Genomic DNA, 17,607 nt, shown 5'->3' with positions numbered 1-17,607 from the left:
TGCTCAGAAACTTCAAATATCAAAGAGTCTCAAGTATATAGAGTCCCTAAAACAATAGGGGTAAAAAACTATTATTGAGAGCATAATATATTCTTAGTTCCTTTCATAAATTAAAATAATGACCAAAATAACATAAAAATCACAATAACAAACCACAAAATTTGGACTGAAATTATAAACTTTGACACTTTCAATAACATTAATAATAAATTACAAACTTACTATACATGCAATAATTTATTAGTTGTGACGTTAAGAAAACATGCCTTCAAATTCCAATCTGCATAAAGCAATAATTTTTTCCAAAAAGATCTTCACCTCGTATGTAATAAACAGCAACCATAAAACTCATTAATAGAAGACAAATATATATACATCAACTTCTTCATCACAATGATAAAAGCAGATTTAAAACAACAACCTTATGAACACTGTTTAGGAATTCTATCAAACTCTTGTGCGAAGCCAATAACAAAAACATATGTACAGCCAACAAACATCATTATTATGTACACATATATACAGCCAAAAAAAAAAAAAAAAAAAAAAAAAAAAAAAAAACTCTTGACACACAATGATACTATTTGATTTAAAAAAAAAAAAAAAAAATTCAAAAATTCAGTATGAACAATGTAATGAATAACTAACCTCAACGTACTCCACACCAATTTCGCTAAGATTATCAGGAAGTAAGCAGATAACTCCACCTCACTTAGTTTCCACTAAACAAATTCAAACCCATGGCTCAGTTTCCACACAAAAACAATTCAAATTGACCAATAGAACTAAAATTCAAAAAAAAGTTAAATTGATTATCTAAGTGTGTGCACAAAAATTACAATTCAATCAATTATAGAATACAAAATAGGCTGGGGTAAAAAAATAATCTATAGCTCAGTTTCCACACAAATTGAATAGCCGTGAAAAAAAAAAAAAAACCTAGAAATTGAATAGCCGTGAAAAAAAAAAAAAAGCATCGTGAAAGGTTTATATATATAGTTATAGAGTCCTAATCTATATAGAGTTCGGATTCAGAAAATATATATATATATATATATATATATTATAGGTTTATAAGATAATACCTTTGGGCCGGTCTCGACGGGCTGGGTCGGTTGCATTGCCGACTGACATAGTTGTTGGGCCATGGGCTATGGGTATGGTGGGATCTGTGGCCATGGGCTTGCCGTGGAAAGGAAGAGGCAGAGGATCGGTCTGTTGGGTCGGATCGTTGGGTCTTGCCGTGGAAAGGAAGAGGCAGAGGATCGGTCTGTTGGGTCGGATTGTTGGGTCCTGCCATGGAAAATAAATGGCAGAGAATCGGCCTCGGTCTGTTGGGTCAGATCGTTGGGTCTTGCCGTGGAAAGGAAGGTAATGGCAGAGTATTCGTGTGGGAGGAAGGTCTGGTATTGCCGTGGAAAGGAAAAGGCAGAGAAGAGCTCGTAAAGGAGGAATGGTATTCGTGAAAGGGAAAGAGAAGGAATGGTTTTATTTTGGCAGAGAAGAGCTCGTAGAGGAGGAATGGTATTCGTGAAAGGGGAAGGTAATCATGAAAGGGAAAGAGAAGGAATGGATTTATTTTTTGTGTTTTATTATTTGTTATTATTTTGTTTTTTTTTTTTTTTGTTTTATTATTTGTTATTATTTAGTTAATTATTTTGTTATCATTATTTTTTAATGATGTGTGTTTTATTATTTGTTATTATTTTTTTTTGTTTTATTATTTGTTATTATTTTGTTATTATTATTTTTTAATGATGTGCTAACGTGGAAAATTGTAGAAGCTTCGGTTTTATATATATATATATATATATATATATAGATGTGTAATCTCACATTGATAAGAAGAGTCTCTTTTATTGTTTATAAATGTGATGATTAATGGGCTGAATAATCATTGATCATCAATTTATTTAACAACTTGTAAAAGAGATGTTGATAAAAATAAAAACGTATACAAAAAATAGATTAGCATTTTTCTTCTCAAAAGATAAGAACATTTTTTTAAACTCAATTTAAAAAAAAAAAAATTTGAATAATAATATTTGATTGACATTTAAAAAAAAAAAAATATATATATATATATATTAAAAAAAAACTACGAAAAGTTATCGCATTGAAACGATCTTTTGTGATTAGTATTGCGGTTTGTGGGTGATGAACAGTAATCTACAACGTGAGTTGTTTACTTGCTCGATGCTGCTTGTAGGGGGATTAAACTGTGTACTATGCATTATTTTCTATATTCTTCTAGCTTTATCCGTAATTTATAGCTTTCGAAATGTGTACCGTGTACTAAAACCCACACTTTTTCAATTTGCAAGCAATCAAGTATCTGTGCAAATTAAGATTAGTTGTCTGGTAAAATATTCTTTACTTGGCATTTGGATTTGTTGCCAAGATTTAGCTTTAGGTTCTTAATTGTTTCTCCTATAAAAAATAAAAGCTTTAGGTTCCTAATTAGCAGATGTCTACTGCTGTTCTTTACTTAGCAGTTGAGGTTTGGAATCATTTGTTCAACTAAATCGTAATTTTTATGTTTGCTTTTTTGAATTTTTGTTCTAATGTAAATTGGATTGGTTCCAGGTGATTAGTTGAGTATATCAATTTGTTTATATATTCTAACAAAGTTCAAGAACACTACCTCTGTTATCAATAACAAACTCACATCAAGATTTTTAATTTCTTTATATTATATAATAAAAATATTACCATGCTAAAATCTCTCCAACATAACTCAAAAAATTATATACACACACGTGTAAATGCTACAAACTACAAATTATACACCTCCAAAAAAAAAAAAAAAAGCATTTGAAATTGATATATTTCCTACTGAGATAAAAACCATCACTAACAAATTCAATTCACAAATTTAAAAAAAAAAAATGTTTAATTTGAGTTGTAATGTTGTATATTTTTCCTCAACTTTTAAGAAGGCCAACAAAAATTGAACGATACTAAAAATACTATAAATTTTATTATATAGGTCTTACAAATTATATAGGTCATACAAATTGTTGGGTTACCAATTATAAGAAATAATTTATATATTGATTTATTATTTTGTTAAAGTGATATCATTCACATTCATTTTCACATCAGTTTATACATTTTTTGTAATAACTTTTTCATTTAAAAAAAAAGTATATATTAATAGAAATCCAAATAAATTACCATTAATTGAATGAAAAAATATATATATATATATATATTCTTGTTATATATAATTATTATATGAATCTTATTATTATATACATTAAAGACCAAAATTATGAGGCCTCTTATTCATTTTTGGGCAATTTAGGCCGGAAAAAAAAATGGTTTTTCAATCTATTTGATGATTCGTTGGGCTAGAAAACCCAATACTATGTGGTGTAGTTCTTTGATCCCATTGGGCTTGGGGTTCCAAAGGCATGTCCCATTTGCAGGATTGGGCTTCAAGGCCCAAAAAAGGGTGTACCGAACAAGAATGATTCAATGAAGGCATGAAAATTTTGGGCAAATTTCAATGTGAATCAATGATAGAATGCATTTTTTTGTAGCTGCACACTATAAATCAAACACCCCAAATTCTCTCTGAAATTTTATTTATTATTATATATTGATGAATCAGAGATAAATTCAACAGTTTCTACATCCCTGGAGTACTGGTGGGTGCATATATATCAACAGCAGCGCCACAGAAACCAAGCAGGGAATGTTTATTATTCAGTACATTAGCTGCAAATATATAAATATACTCATTTACTAACAACCAGCCTTGTGCGGATACGGGTCTCAACCCAAGACTCTCTCAACCCAAATTGAGCCATCAATAGCCAAACAAAAGTAAGAAGCTCACCACCTTTACTTAGTTGTTGAACATGGCCATTTCCTCTGCTACGACTTGCGGCATATGACAACAATTCCACCCACACTTTGCTCATTACCTTCCATTTCCGTTCGCCCAATAAATTAAGCTCTTTTGCCAACCTGGTTGCATCAAACAGTGCTGACTTAGATAGATTTCCCTTCACAAGAGCAGGTTTGAGACGGGTGTCTACGCCACAAATAATCTGATAACCCTTTTTCGGATTATTCACCGGATCCTTTAGTCCCGATCCTTGTCTGAAGAATCTTTTTACTTCGGCCAATGTATCCCTAAACCTTTGTTTCGCAATGTCTGACACTTCCGACATCAAATTTGGTTGCTGATATAAAAGATACATCATGTAATTTGAGAGCCACTGACTAAACATGAGTTCCTCATCACCAGTGTTGTCAGGAAGATCTGCGGTGCACAGCTCAGTAGCAATGTGCCACAATAGAAGGCTTTCATCATAAGCAACATCCTTGACGTAAGGCATTAATTGACTTAACATACTGTCATCATCGTCAGAGAAGACACCATTCTCGAGAATCCAATCTCCTCTAGCTGAGCTTATTCTCTTGGCTTCTTCATCATCATGAGCAGATATGGATTTCTCTAACAGCTCCTCGAAGATAAAATCCCATAGCTTCTTAGGTAGTGGTAGAGAGACCAAGCTTCTCTTCAGAAAAAAAGTCATCTTTCTTCTGTTCTATATAATCCTTAATAATGTGCATAGATTTAGTTCTGAAAATACTTTCTGAACCACTTTCTTTGCAACAATATTCTATGAAGTTGAATTGTGAGAGAGTTTCAGACCACCTTTTAAATATTATTGGTGTACTTGCCTCCAACCGTTTCTCTGATTCCTCCAAATTTGGCTTCCACTTTTTAAATATTTTTGCTGTACATGCAACCCACCAGCGATTTTTTTGTTTGGTTGCCTTCCATCTTGGCCTCTTCAGAAGAAGTAATTTATAGAAGATTTTGGATTGGATCTTGGCAAGAGGGAAACATTTTGTAGAAACAGTACTCCAGTCAGAAAACATCCATAGGAGGTAGGTAACCACATCCAGGCCTAAGACACCAAAGAACAAGATGTAGGTCAGTTTCAGATCGAAGCTCTTGAAACCATACTTGTCTTTTTTATGGAAGAGTGCCAAGGCAGAGACAACAAACCCAAACGACATATACCGAACCATTTTTCCTAATTTGGAATTCGCCACCACCACCTTGGTATGGAGAAGATCATAAAATATGTTGAGCTCGATCTCTAATATCCTCAATGCATCCTCTGCTGTTCTTTTAGAGAAGAATTCTCGACTCTCCTTATGCTCACGGGAGCTGAACATGAGATTGACAATCAATCCCTTGTATATATTTGCAAAGCGATGTGCATACTGCACCAGTTCACTGTCACTCAACTTGAATCTATCATATTTGATGACCCGGGATTCTCTGTCTTCGAAAATTACAAATTGTACAGGAACACCGCTATCTTTATAGTGCTCGTATTCTCTCATTAGTTTCTCATAGTTGGGCCCTGGATTCGGATCTTTAAGTACGGATGTTCCAAAGCTATCCGAACTTGCAAGATACAACGCAACGATCCTCTCAGCATACTTGATGGTTCCAGCAAGCAGCAAGAGAAGTGTTGGGATCCATAGTCTGTTTTGATGAACTGATTGAATAAACACAAAACCAGTGTTGCAGAGTTGGAGAAAGAGCCAAATCAAGTGCCTATGCCACAACTCATTATCCTGCACAGCGAAAGACGTTATTCTGTCTTGCCCACCGACCATTAATAAAAGGAAAGGTACCCACAACACCAGAAGAAGACCAGTATCAGCTTCAGCCCCTTTGGCATCATCCCCTTTGTCTTGAGCAGAAGCATATTTCTCTTCAGTGTCAAAGACTAATCCAACAGCAAAACTAGCAGCCCAGTCAGCCAGAAGGTAAGCTGACCAGATTATGAAAGTTACACATTTCTTTGCCGTTTTCTTTCTCATGGATGCAGAAAAAAGCAGAAAAAACTGAAGAAAGAGGCTAAAGAGAACAAAGGTCCTGATATTCCATTTCTCCCACAATTTCTTGATGAGTCTATAGAAAACAGTTATTTTTTTCTCGTGGCGGTGGTGTTTCTCCTGTAAATAAATCTTTGTTATTTCCCTCCACAAATCTAACTTATTAAAAATTAAATTTTTTATTATAAATGATTGTGTCACAAACTAATTTTTACATTTTTTTTATTTAAAAAAAAAAATTTGTAAAATAGTTTGTAACTTTAGCAATTTCTATTAAGAAGAGTATGCTAGGACTACAAAAAAAATTTATATCTCTTTTAAGAAAAAATTGAAATGAACTTAAAAAAATGTAAATAAATTGAAATTATATTAAGGGAAAGTTTAGGGATGCCATAAAGGCATAGGTTTAGGAAAAAATTTTAGAAACTTTTTTTATGGGAAAATTAAAAAAAAAAAAAAAAAAAAAAAAAAGCAACTAATTTTTTTTTTTTGGAGTTGTCTTTTAATATTTTTTTTTTTTAAAATTGTATCAAAATTTTCTAAAATTTTCCATTAATAAATGTCTTAATGACATTCGTTAATAGGACCCTTATATTAATAATTAGTGAGTCACTTGTCACTTTATGATAATTTTACCTAAACTAAATTAATTATCTTAACATTAATTAAAAAAAAAATACAACACATATATTGAGATAATTGACACAAAGTCTATCAAAAAAATAAAAATAAAAATAATTGGCACAAACACGGTGGAGTCAGTAGCGTCCATATTGCATCAATTTTTTCATAATCCCTATGAGCATATAACTAGTCTTGTTTTAATGATATTTATCTAATGTCTTTACTTTTTTATTTCTTGAATTTGTGCAATACTTATGTTAATTTTATTTTTCATCCCTATTTTGTTTAAGTTTTTCAGGCGATATTATTGGTATTGTCAAGAATGATTAAAACATATATAATTTTTCAAGTTTATATTGTGCAATGGTATTTTGAAAATAAAATCTTAATCCTCTACTAGCCTCACGTGCGTGCTCAGAGGTTTTTCTATTTTCTGGGTAAAGATTAATAATTTGCATTTATTATAATTTGAGATTTTTAATTTTTCCAATCACAAAAAAAAAAAAAAAAAAAAAAATATGGGGTGAGTTTTGTAGATTGGATGAGTTTTAAAACTAACAAAAGAGTGATCCTATTTTGTAGGGAGTTAGAGAGCAGAAGTAGGAATTTAAATTAACGTAAAAGTAGGAGATTATTAAAAGCAAGAAGGCATTTCAACGTAGAGGTAGGAATTTATTATTTTTGTCAATTTACTATTTTAACCCAATTTTTAAGTTTTAGGTAGGGGTATTTTTGACAGTAAAAAAAGTAATAACTAACTTTTTTTTGTCAATTTACTATTTTAACCCTCTTTTTAAGTTGCTAGTTAATTAATTTATAGGTATTTTTAACAGAAAAAAAAAAAAAATAACTAACTTTTTATTTTTTATTTTTTTAGAACGATACATTCAATATGAAATGATTCTACCTAATATATTGTTAGGTCCCACTATTGAATTAAATGTTTTTCATATATTTAACTATTATGCTTACCAAATAATAAGGTGATTGAGCATTAAAAAGTAAAAACTCTTTTTCTCAAAAAAAAAAAAAAAAAAAAGTAAAGACTCTCTTTATATATAAGTGCTAAAAATCACAGTTTTTACCATTCTTAAATATGATAAACAAATAAGCTTATAGATTTGTTTCCAAAAAAAAAAGCCCTTATAGATGATTTTTTATTTATTATTTTTTTTTTTTTGAAGAAGAAGAAGAAAAAGAAGAAGTTTATAGATTTAATAGTAAATAAACTTACAATGTGAAGTGATTCTATTGAATAACAGGTAATTATTGGGTACTTTCAGAGTACCATGCGTACTCTCCCATCTTACATAACTGTGGGTCCCACTAACTAAATTTATGGTGAGATCCACAATTCATATGAGAGGAGGGAGTATGCATTTATAGTACTCTCGGAGTATTCAATAATTTTCTACCGAATAACCAATAGGTTGTACACTTTCATAATATTAATATGGAAACATAATAAATTCTAGTTGAATCTTTATATATATATATATATATATATATTTTATATAAGATAGAAATTCTACTTTATTCTAATTTAAGTGTGTATGTGTATGAAACTCTTCCTTAGAGACTTGAATCCCAACTCTTACTCCTCTCATACCCCACAAACACTTATACTTGTAGAGTGACCATCGTGTTAAGAGTACTAAACTATTGAGGTGGGTGGTGGTGATTTGGGATGGTGGTAGCCTAGTTTGGGTTTAGTGGTGGTGAGCCTAATAGCATGTGATAATGCCTGGTTACCAAAAAATTGCAGGACAATACAGAAAAAGAAATTGAGAAAAGGAAAGAGAAAACCTATTTGGTTACTGAGAAATGTTAAGAAAATTTAAAGAAAATGGTATAATTAAATGTTGATATGGCTTTTTTGGTCGTGTAAAAGTGTTGATTGTAAGTTGAAAATAGGTGTAAATGCAATTTTAGTCAGTATATTTTGACCCTATTTTTATTTTAGTCCCTACTTTTTTATTTTACCACTTTTAGTCTTTAAATGAAAAAGGGTTCCATTTTAGTCCATGTTGTTACTCGCTTAACGGAAAATCCCATGTGACAGACAGAGTGCACTGTTTGTATACTAAATGCTGATGTGGCGAATAAAATAAGATTAAAAATGGCACATCAACATCTAATTTTTTTTTTTTTTTTAAATTATCAATTTTAACAAAATAAAAAATAAAACTACAGAATTAAAATTTAAAAAATACATAAATTTAGATCTGGGTTCATCTTCAACAAGAACACAATGAACAATGCACTTCATTTGTCACATAGGATATTTCCGTTAAGTGAGTAACGATAGAGACTAAAATAGAACCCTTTTTTTTCATTTAGTGACTAAAAGCGTTAAAATAGAAAAGTAGGGACCAAAATAGAAATAAGGTCAAAATGTAGGGATCAAAAGTGCATTTATACCTTAAAAATAACATAGAAAAAATTAAATGCTATTAAAATTTAGGGATTAAATTTATTGAAACTCTAAAATGTAAGGTCAAAATAGTATTTTTTGCATTTTTTGCATTTATATTTAAGAATTTAAATTGATTATAAGTTAGCATAGATCAAATTGATTGCTATCAAAATGTAAAAACTAAAATAATATTTTTGCTTTTTAAATTTACATATAAAAAGACTTGATAGTGTAATTGGAAGGACATTTTAATTTTTTATTGGGATTCGGCTTTAATATGTTATTATATTATGTAGAGATAGAAGACATTTGATTATTGTCAAATTTGGTGTGTTTTATTTTTTTTTTATGAATCAAACTTGGTGGGGACTTCTTCTCAAAAATTTTAAAACAAAAAAAAAAAAAAAAAATCGACAAAATAGTGGTTTAATAAAAAGTAATAAGGTGGTGTAATTTTTATTGTTATTTAATAAAAAGTAACAAGGTGGCTGTAAATTTTATTATGGCTTATTAATTGTAACTTGAACCTAATTGATTTGAAAATAATATATTTCACAAAAATATATTGTTAACTCAAGTGCTAATATTTGCCAATTAGTTTTAACTTGAGTGGCATTACCATGTAAAGAGCCTTATACCTTAGTAGCATATTTAGTCCGCTCTCTTTTATTTGGAGAACAATGATTCAAATCTTCTTCTTTCTCATATTTGTAATTATTGAATTATTAACCAAAAAAAATGACATCTCTTTTTCTTGTAAGAAAAAAGTGGTGGGTGACACCTTTTAAAGAAAAAGTTAGAGGGTGACACCATGAGTTTAAAAGTCACCAGTTGTATTTAATTATTATTAAAAAAAAAAAAAAATCCAAATGCAAGTTTACAGCTAAATAGACCCATAAGCAATTCATTTAACATCTATATCATAATATTGTGGAAGCAGCAACTAATATTTACAAGAGCAAGAACCCGATTTACACTTTGAAACATCTCTAGGAAGATTCCAAGTTAGCTTTACTTTTTGAGTGGTGTAACTTTTATCAAGATTCAATAATAAATGTAATCTGAACATAATCAATTTGAAAATAATATATTTCAATTAGTTTTAACTTAAGTATCATCTCCTTGCCAACTGCCTTGTAGCTTAGTGAGATATATATAGTTTGCTCAGAACTAAGGTTTGAATTATCCTTCTCTCATTATTGTAACTATTAAATTATAAAACAATTTATAAAACAATAAAATGTAACATCTCATGTCCTTGTAAGAACAAGGTGGAGAGTAACACCTTTCAAAAAAAATAAATAAATAAAGGAAAAAAGCTAGAGGGTGATACCATGAGTTTAAAACTCAACAGTTGTACGTAATTATCAATTAAAAAAATTCTAAATGCAAGTTAACTACTAAATAGGCCAAAAGTAATGCATTCAACATCTATATCACAATATTGTTGACATAATAATTAATACTTACAAGAATAACAATCACATTCATCCTTCGAAACATCTCTAGGAACTTTCCAAGTGAGCTTTAGTTTCTTAAGTTAACCTTGGAGCTCATTTATGACATCCTCTATATATAAGGCTACTAAAGGATGTCATGTTTCTTGTTAAGAAATGTTCCACGTGATTTCATCATATATATATATATATATATATACATCCTTTAGTTTCTTGTTAAGAAATGTTCCACGTGATTTCATCATATATATATATATATATATATATATATATATATATATATTATAAATATGCCATTGTGAAAAAATATCTTTTTCTTTTGTTCTAAATAAAAAAAGGGGGTCTCCGATGTGAATTTATCGACCTCATGCCACATGACGGCAATGAGTAATATCACATATACGTACTGGGGCTATCACTCAAACCACTCCTCTCTAGGTGTTGGAACAAGAACTCCTACCATCAAGCCACACCCTGTATGGCGTGAAAAATATCTTCTCAAAAAAAAAAAAAAAAAAAAAAAAAGAAACAGACAAAAAATTGGGCAAGGTATTTATGCTTGACCACTTTGATGTGGGCTTATCAACCCCACGCCACATGATGACAATGGGTAATACCATGTGTACGTATTGGGGCTATCGCTTAAACCACTCATCTCTAGGTGCTGGAATAAGAACTCCCACCATCAAACCGCACTCCGTATGGTGTGAAAAATATCTTCTCAAATAAATAAATAAATAAATAAATAAAAGAAGAAAGAAACAAACAAAAAATTGGGCAAGGTATTTATGCTTGACCACTTTGAGTGATATATATACTTCCTTTTTGTCTTTTCTCTAATATTTTATTTATTCATTTATTTTCATGTCTAGAGTTAATGATATCGTATCTTTCCCTTGAACATGTATACAATATCCTAGAGTATGTGAATGAATTAGATAAATGAGTGATGGAAAAGTGGACCTAGTCTTACATTAATTAAGTGTTTATATACTAAGTGATTATATATGTGATTATGAGAACCCCAATTGTGGCTTGACTAGTCTTTCTGGGTTATAGCTCATATGTGACTAGCACTTGCCTGGGTCATGACAAATAGTACAAAGACAACCTAGTAATGCATTGTGGCTCAAGGAAACTATAGTGCGAGGACCTAACAAGAACGTCAGGAACTTAAGTGGGGACATTGTGATATTCCTAAACAATGCGGATGGATTGGATAAGTGTGAGTAGTGCAATCATGTTTTGAGTCTTAGATTAGATGTTTATTAGGTCGAATTGGGTTCTAAAAGTTGACATTGCCCCAATTGTAACTTGATTAGTCATTTTGAGTTATGCCCAAATGTGAATAGCATTTTCTAGTGCCATGCTAGCATTTACTTTATAGATTTTTTTACCCATCTCTCTAGGTTATACTTATACACATAATAGATTTCACTTTTAGGGTCCATTTGATACAACTATTTAAAAATTATCACTTAAAAAAATTTGTGGTTTTAATATCATTGAATTAAAAATACATAATTGAAAAATCGGTTGAGCACATAGTAATATTGGGTTTTGTTTTTTTTTTTTTTTTTTCAGAAATCGATATATAGTAATATTGATAATGATACTTCAAGATAAAATTAAAAAAAAAAAAAAAATTGATAATGATAACAAATATTTGCTTGGGCTTATGCACATGAAATTCTACCTTCTAAAGTCGCCACCCATATTTCACTCTTCTTTTTTAGGGTTTCTACTAATATGTTGTTTTGAAATTATTTCTTAATTTAAGATAAAGCAAGAATCTCCTTTAGCAGATAAAAATGATAAGAATAGAGACTATTTAACTGCAAGATTCACACAAAGCCTTATACTTGCATTTAAATGTGTTATTAAGAAATTTTTTGCTATGATCTTTTGCTTTATAATGAACTGCAAGACTTTGATAAAATAGAGAGGAAATAACAAGGAAAAAAAAAATCTTTTAACTTTTTAGTGTATTTTGCTTATGCTCTCTGTGTCTCTGTCTCTCTCTCTGTCTCTCTCTCTCTCTCTCTCTCTCATGTGATCCTTTCCTTTTCCTTTTTCCTTTGCTTTATTCTTGTTACTTTAACCTTTAGTTTATTGACAAAATTTCTTAGCATATGATTTTATAGAAATTATTTTTCATAATTTGATAGTTATAACAAGGGTTGGAGTGATTTGAACTTGAACGTGTTCATTAGAATCACCTAGAAGTACAAGTTGAGGTAAAGACTCTTTGATGAATTTATAGAATTTTATATAAAGTGGAATTTTTAAATTTTGGTGTTAAAGTTTAGTATCTAACATCTAGCTAGGATCTTACTTTTATTATATAGAAGTAAATATAATATTTTATGAATTCAAAATTTAGATTTAAAGTCAATAAACTTTTATGTATTATGAGAAAACTTTTTTTTTTTTTCACATTTTCTTTCACAATGTTTGAATTGTCTTATGTCATTGGAGTAACACCATCTCCACATTTATGCACCCCTGATATAACAAGTCATGTGAACAATTGTGCATTGCTTCTAAGACTTATGGGACATACAATAATTTTTTTTTTTTTTTTTTTTTTTTTTTTTGATAATGTGAGTTCTCTAGAGTTAACAATAATCAATTAATCCACACTACTGGTATTGCTCGCAACAGCTTTTATTGCATTGGTTTCGAACTTTGCCACACTCCATTCTCGTCGAAAAGGCATAGTGATCCTAGGCATCTGACTCTCTCCAAGTAAACCAATTCAAAAAATAATTCTTGCAGTTCTTTCCAATTCGTCTTCATTTCACTCAAGTACTTCAAACATAAAGTCTGCACCTACCAATTTGCCAAATTTGCCTTTATCCAGAGTTGTGAGGTTTCCACCTCTTATGTAGAGTTTCTTTAGCCCTGGTTGAATTTGGAGAGAGAGAGAGAGAGAGAGAGAGAGAGAGAGAGAGAGAGAGAGAGAGAGAGAGAGAGAGAGAGAGAGAGAGAGAGAGAGAGAGAGAGAGAGAGTTGAAACTAGGTTAATAATGTAGCTCAATAGGAGCATAGTAACAATAAATACTTTAAACGTAAAATTTGCTCCTACCAATTTGCCAAATTTGTCTTTATCCAGAGTTGTGAGGTTTCCTCCTCTTATGTAGAGTTTCTTTAGCTCTAGTTGAATTTGGTAAGAGAGAGTTGAAACTAGGTGGATGATGTAGCTCAACAGGAGTATAGCAACAATAAATAATAAATACTATGTTCCAATTTTTATATATATATAAAATATAGATGATCTTACCATAATTTATGATAATGTGAAATATTTGGTAATTTTAGATTAGTGTAATCTTTTTTCCAAATAAATGGTCCAAACATCGTAATGCAAACATTACCTTAATAATGTCATAAATATTACTACCAACTAAAAGCCCCCTTCATTCTCAAAAAAAAAAAAAAAAAAAAAAGAAAAAAAGAGAGGCCCCCTTCGTAATAATAAAAATAAAAATAAAAAAAAACTCAATTTATGCTTGCTTAATTTCTATTCTATGTTCTTCTTGCTTTATGTTTTAATTTGTTGCTTTCCCTACTGAGCCCCACCCTTTCTCAATTTGCAAGCAATCAAATTATCTGTGCACAGGTATTAGATGTCTGGGAAAATATTCTTTACTTGGCATTTGGAGTTGTTGCCTTGCTTTAGCCTTTAGGTTCTTGATTAAGTACAAAATGGTGAGCTATTATGCATTTATATACTTTCCTTCAATTTGCAAGACAAATTCTCTTTGCGTGTGGCTGAGCTATCTGTTGGTCACTTGGAATTAATTCGGAGTTCTTTTCTTCGCTTTTTCTTCTTCGTAGATTGCTTTATCTCTTTTGTGCGGAGGACAGATGTCTACTGCTATTCTTTACTTAGCAGTTGAGGTTTGGAATCGTTTGTTCACCCATATCGTAATTTGTATGTTTTCTTTTGAAATAGTTCTTTATTTAAATTTAGCTGATTAATTAGTAGAGTATATCAGCTTGTTTATTCTCTAGCATAGTTAAAGAATGTAGGATATTAATTTGTATGTCCAAGTAGGTTTTTCATTCCATTTTAGTAATGAAAAACTGATGTTTTATCTCAATCTTCATATGGAAAGTGTTACTACTTTTTGAGATGAGGTATAGTGAAAGAAACAAGTAGAGAATTGGCCTTACTAGAGTGATACGAAAATTCACTAGAGTGATAAGAAAATTTTTATACCACAGGAGAAAGAGGTGAAATTTCGCCCCCACAGGAGAGAATTTTTTCAGTTTTTTTTTTTTTTTTTTCTTCTTCTTCTTCATTTTGTGTTTCAATAACTAAAACCGTGAGTTTTAACACATGTTTTCATTATAGTATGCATACAATGTGTGTGACAATCACATCCAAATTGTCAAAAAGGAATAGCTAGTCTTGGATCGTACGAGTGTGTGGCTGTGTTTGCTAATTCATTGGGCTAGAGAGCCCAATACCGTGTAGCATGGTTATTTGGTTCTATTGGATTTGGGGACCTAATGGCGTGTCCCATTTTTTTTTTTTTTGACACAATGGCGTGTCCCATTTGGAGGGTTGGAGTTAAGAGGCCGAATTCCTCTCTTCCTTTTGCTACATTGAAGACATGATTTTTTAAATTTTTTATTATTATGCTAGGTCGCATCACAATACTAGCTATTTCGATGAGTGACAAATGCATAAATGTCATCACATAAACAAATAAATCTCTAATTGAGGTGAACGAAAATTTTGACATTAAAAGAAAGGCCTACGGGCACGTGTTACATATGATGAGGTTAGTCATATGAAGTTATAGTTTGGATCACAACAATCTACATATATTGTAACTTGAAACTTCTATAAAAATACACATTGATACATTAAAAGAGATAAAAATGAAGAGTTTTGAATAAGTTACAACTAAGCTATCTAAGTTCATACAACATTCTTTGCTCTTGATATTTATAGTACTCCTATGACCTTGATGGTTTCTTCTAAAAATCAAAGTTTACAACTGCTACCACTCTTCTTAATCTATCATTTCAACCTATAAAGAAATCAAAAAGTGGGTCACTAGGGACACTTATTGGTTATTGATTAAAAATAATAATAAATCCCAAAACAATTTAACCAAACTATTTCAAATTTTTCTTTTCATGATTCTCGGTTCATAACATAAAAACAAAAAATAAAAATAAAAAGTGAATATGAAATTATGAAGAAAAAAAATGGTAAAGCAAAGAGATGAGCAATTGAACAAAACTAAAATGATAGGATAAAAAAATGAAATGTAAAAAGTGGAAAAAAAAAATGACCATACCTTTAGGACAAAATTGGCCTTTGCTCCTTTCTATCAAATAATCTAGCATTTTGCCCAATTTTCCAAACTAATTAGGGAAATGTTCCTCTTTTGAAACTCGATTTTCTCAAAATCAAGTTTTTTTTTTAAAAAAAATTTTGGAACTCTATAATGGTGTTTTAAGGAGACTATAGTGACGTTTTAAGGACCTATAGTGGCATTTTGGAACTCAAGCTCCATGAACTCGAGTTACATGCAAGTTTTTTTTAAGTTTTTTACCTATAATTCGAGTTCATGGAGCTCGAGTTTCAAAATGTCACTATAGGCTTCTTAAAACGTCACTATAGGATCCTTAAAACACCACTATAAGGTTTAACTCAATTTTGAGAAAATCGAGTTTCAAAAGAGGAGTATTTTCCCTAATTAATTTGGGACATAGGGCAAAATACTAGATTGTTTGATAGAAAAGGGCAAAGGCCAATTTTGTCCATACTTTTATCCAGTGAGTGTTTGAATCAATTTTGCTTGGGATTTTTTTCCTTACTTCTTCAAATGATATATCCAATACAAAATAAATTTGTATTCTAGAACACGAAACTATTGGAAAAAAATGATAAATGAAGTAGACAAACAATTATTCAAAACTAAACGATAGAATGATGAAAAAAAAAAAAAAAAAATTCATACCTTAATCGAACATGAAGGTATACTAATCCTAACTACATCGTATACGATTCCAAAATTAGAGCAGCTAGGCGCACAAAAAGAATAAATAGTCTAATAAGCTCATTAGTTTTTAAAGTAAAAAAATCAAATACTTAAGCACTTTCGAAAAGTAAATATGAATGAAAATTTGCACTGCTAAGTGACAGCTAATTAAGTAAGAAATCATTTTCAATCTAAACCTTCTTTTAATCAATATTCAAGTATTCTTAAAAGAAAAAAAAAAAGAAAAAAAAGAAAAAGAAAAAGAAAAACCCACCTAGCATCAAGATCATAGGCATAAAATGAAGGAATTGGAGATATAGTGCAATGAAGATGGGAAAAACTGCTTGGTGGGTGTGGTAGTTTTCTTATTTTAGAATGATATTATCTAATCGTGGTGATAATAATTTTATATGGGAAGGGTTTTGAAAATTGTGGAGTTGGTTTTTTCTTTTTTTTTTTTTTTTTTTTTTCAGTTTTAATAGTGACTTTTTACTTTTGAATTTGGCAAGAGAAAAAAAAAAATGGTTGAGGGATGAAAAATAATATTTTGAAGATATATAGCGTAAAATAAATAATCTGATGAGAGTGTTTTTTAAAAGTGATAGGAAAAAAGAAGAAGGAGAAGCTATTCTTATACTAAAACATATGTATGAATCTTTGCTCTGAGCAGATGCAGTTGTTAGTTACATCAAGAAGCAATTATATATATATTAATGGCGGCTTTAGGAATTTTTTTGAGGGTGGTCATTAAGAAACTTAAGGGGCCATTTGGTAATATTATTCTAGTAACGTTATTTGTATTTTTTGGAAATATGGGTAGGTGAACAAGTGTGTGGAAATACATGTAATATTGTTTAAATACTGAAAACTGTTGCTCAAAACACCCTACCAAACAGCCCCTAAATTATTTAAAATCTAATAAAAAGAGAACTTCATACATTGACAAAACACACACACACACGCAAATACATAAAATCTTACAATTTCTTTTTATAAAATTTTTTATTTTGAAATTATTATATGATAGTCTCATTATTAATGTTGTAAGCTATATCTTTTCAAAAGTTTAGTTAAATAAAATTTTTCTTGGACTTTTTCTTTTTATTTGTAAGGACCTAATATATTGTTAAGGGGATCAAAGTTTAAGAACAAAATTTGGCTACAAATTTAGTTGTAGTCACTCTCACTAAATGAATTAACATTGTTACATATTTTGAAAATCTAATCGATG

This window comes from Quercus robur, chromosome 3, assembly GCF_932294415.1.
Source record: "Quercus robur chromosome 3, dhQueRobu3.1, whole genome shotgun sequence".
NCBI lineage: Eukaryota > Viridiplantae > Streptophyta > Magnoliopsida > Fagales > Fagaceae > Quercus > Quercus robur.
The sequence above is the reverse complement of the archived record's forward strand: the minus strand, read 5'-3'. Positions refer to the sequence as shown.